Here is a 3,896-nt window from a genome sequence, read left to right as displayed (position 1 = left end):
ACCTTCATATTTATTTTACTGCTATTTTACCACAAAGTTGTCGTATTGACCTGATGCAGTCATAACGCGTCAGACGCTTTATTGACTGACTGCAGGGGATACAATTATTTATAAACTGCACTAACAAAGATCAACTGTAGTTAGTAAAACTGTTTACATTTCCTTTCCTAATAATGATGCACCAATATGAAAAGAGATTCCTCCAGCCACACTGGTATGGCTTACGTGATGTCATAAATCAATAGTGCTGTAATGTCCCAGCATTTCTGCATCATAATGGCATATGTCGTAGCAAGTTTTCAGCTAATTCAGGCCCACTATTGCAAGGTTTGTTGTTACAGACTCCCTGGTAACAAATTTGAGGAGGTGTCAAACACAATTTTAAAATATGGACAGGCTGTGATTCATTCATTGGAAGTGTCCATCAGCAACAATGAGATAGAATATTTCTGAGATAATTCTGTTTGAATCAAGGCAGCTAGCAAATCCCATGAGAAAGCCAGTTCCTAATCTCAGAGAAGCAACCTGTGGAAAGGAACTGATCATTACCCTTTGTTTCCCATCACTGAGCCAACTTGCCACTTTTCCCTCTACCCCATGGGCTTTCATTTTTTCTGACCTTGTCAACTGCCTTGCTAACATCTATGTAGACCACATCCACTGCACTACCCTCATCAATCCTCCTTGTTACTTGCTCAAAAAATTTAATCAAGTTAGTAAGACACGAGCTTCCCTTAACAAATCCATGCTGACTATGCCTTTCTAAGTGGCAGTTTATCCTGTGTCTCAGAATTGATTCTAATAATTTACCCACCGCCAAGGTCAGACTGACCAGCCTGTAATTATTTGGACTTTCCCTTGCACCCTATTTAAACAATGGTACATTTGCAGACTTCCAATCCTCTGGTACTCAGTCTGTATCTACTGAGGATTTGAAGATGATCCTCAGAGCACCCACTATTTCCTCTCTGGCTTTCTTTAACAACCTGGGATACAATCCATCCAGCTGGATGATTTATCCATTTCCAAAGATGTCAGATCCTCTAATACTTTCTCTCTCGTTATGCTCATCATATATATTTTGCACCCCTCTTTTACTACAATGTCTGCATAATCCCTCTCCTTTGTGAAGACAGAGACAAAAAATTCATTAAGAACCCCGCCCACATCTTCTGTACCACGTACAAGTTCCCTTGTACATCTCCGATAGGTCCTACCCTTTATCCTCTTGCTCTTAAAGTACTGATAAAACATCTTTGGGTTTTCCTCGATTTTACCTGCCAATAATTTTTCATGTCCTCTCTTGGCTTTCCTAATTTCCTTTTTTACTGCACCCCTGCACTTTCTGTACTCCTCTAGGCTTTCTAATGTATTAAGTTTTTTGTGACAGTCATAAACTTTCTTTTTCTGCTTTGTCTTACCCTGTATGCTTCTAGATAATCAGGGAACTCTAGAATTGACCATTTCACCCTTTATCTTTGTGGGGACATGTCTACACCATGCATGTAGAATCTCACTTTTGAATGCCTCCCACTGATTTTCCTTCGAGTAGCTGTATCCAGTCCACTTTTGCCAGATCACCCCTCGGCTTTGTAAAATTTGCCTTCCCCCAATTTAGAACGTTTACTCCTGTTTTATCTTTGTTCTTTTCCATGATTATGCTAAAACTAACTGTATTATGGTCAGTATCACAAAAATGGTCACCCACTGTTACTTCATCCACTTGCCCAGCTTCATTACCGAAGACTAAATCTAGAATTGCATCCCCTCTCATTGGACTGGATACTTGCTGGCTAAAAACGTTCTTTTGAATGCAGTTCAAGAATTTTATGCCCTTCACACTGTATCCCAGTTGATATTCAGGTAGTTAAAATCTCAACTATTATTGCCCTATTGCTTTTGCACTCAAATTTGCCTACAAATTTGTTCCTCTATCTCCCTCCCACTATGTTGGGGTCTATAATACACTCCTAGCAGTATGGCTGCCCTTTTTAAAAAAAATTTGAGCTCAACTCATATGGCCTCATTTGATGATTCATTTACCATATCATCGCTCCTCACAGCTGTTGTTGATTCCTTAACCAATAATGCTACACCCCCTCCTTTTTATCCCCCTCTCGATCCTGCCTGAACACACTTTATCCAGGGATGTTGAGCTGCCATTCTTGCCCCTCTTTAAGCCAAGTTTCTGTTACAGCAATGATATCATGTTGTCATGGGTCTGTGCCCTCAGGTCATCTGCGCACATTGGTTCCCACCCTCTACGCATGCACTGCGTTCCGCAGTGCCAGCACTGGTTGGCGCATGCGCAGATGATGTCATCACGTAACGCAGGCAGATGGGGTTGGCGCATGCGCAGATGACGTCATCGCGCAATGCGGGCAGATGGTGGGGGATCTGGGCTAGAGACAGCAGGGGCTCTGGGGAATGGGAGCAGGGCCGAAGACCTTGCTGGTGGCGGGTGCGCTCTCCTCCTTCCGCCCGTCTGCTCCCTCATCCCCCGGCCCACTCCCTCCCCGACCCATTCCCTGGCCAGCCTGCTCCCTCCCGTGTTTACGTTGCCATCGTGATTATTTGAGCAGCGCCATCTTTAATCCTGGCAGCTGCCTGACGGCACAGGCTGCATTGGCGCATGTGTCATTGCAACGCCACCTAGTGGTGGCATTATTAGCAAATGCAGCCTTTAAATAAATACCTTTTAACAATGCCAAATTCCTGTGCTGCACTTTTTAATCTTTGCTTCTTCTGGCTTTCACTCACTCGCTAATTTTCTGCCTCCCATTCCCGGCCCTGAAACTGTCCTATGTGAAACTGCCCTCAGATTCCCACCCCCCTGCCAAACTAGTTTAAACCATCCCCAACGGCACGAGCAAACCTTCCTGCAAGGATATTCGTCCCAGTCCTGTTGAAGTGTAGACTTGTACAGGTCCCACCTTCCCCAGAACCAGTCCCAATGTACCAGAAATCTGAAGCTCTCCTTCCTGCACAATCACTCCAGCCACGCATTCATCTGGTGTATTCTTGTATTCTCCTATTTCTATACTCAGTAGCATGTGGCCTTGCAAGTAAACCAGAGATTACTACCTTTGAGGTCCTGCTTGCTAATCTCTTTTCCAACTCCCTAAACTCAGCCTGCAGCACCTCATCCCTCTTTCTTCCTATATCATTGGTATCAATGTGGACCACAACCTCTGGCTGCATACCCTCGCCCTGCAGAATGCTCTGTAGCTGCTCGGTGACATTCAGAACCCTCACACTAGGGAGGCAACATACCATCCTGGAATCATGTCAGCAACCACAGAAACACTCATGCTCCCCTATAGAATCCCATACCACTATTGCTCTCCTGTCTTTTCTCCTCCCTCCTTGGTGTTCTGGTCATGACTCTTGCTGCACTCTCCGGAGGAACCTGTCTCCCATCAGTACTCAACTGAGCAGGTCTGAAGGGTCACTGACATAAAACGTTAACTGCTTCTCTCTCCACAGATGCTGCCAGACCTGCTGAGTATTTCCAGCATTTCTCATTTTTATTTTATATTAGTACTCAACTGAGTACTGGTTAGAAAGTGGGATGCTCTCCAGGGTCTTGCTAAAGCATTGATAATAGATTTTTTATATTTTAAACTTCAATGGCATTCTGGTGTGAAGTTCCATCATTTTGAAGACTGAATTGGGATTTTAAAGAAACATATGGTAGTTTAATACCCAAAAGAAATTACAAAAGAGTCTGCTGTTTACTTACTCGTTATCAAATGCTTACCTGGATCTCAAAGCAAGTTAGACACATGCAAAGACTTGGGATTTAACCAGGGGAGTAATTTAAATTATGACAGATGACATAATCTAGGTGGTTTAAAAATACCCCCAGCTATGCAGCAGCTCTGCAAGGATATTAG

Source organism: Heterodontus francisci, chromosome 1, assembly GCF_036365525.1.
Source record: "Heterodontus francisci isolate sHetFra1 chromosome 1, sHetFra1.hap1, whole genome shotgun sequence".
NCBI lineage: Eukaryota > Metazoa > Chordata > Chondrichthyes > Heterodontiformes > Heterodontidae > Heterodontus > Heterodontus francisci.
Note: the sequence above shows the minus strand (reverse complement) of the source record.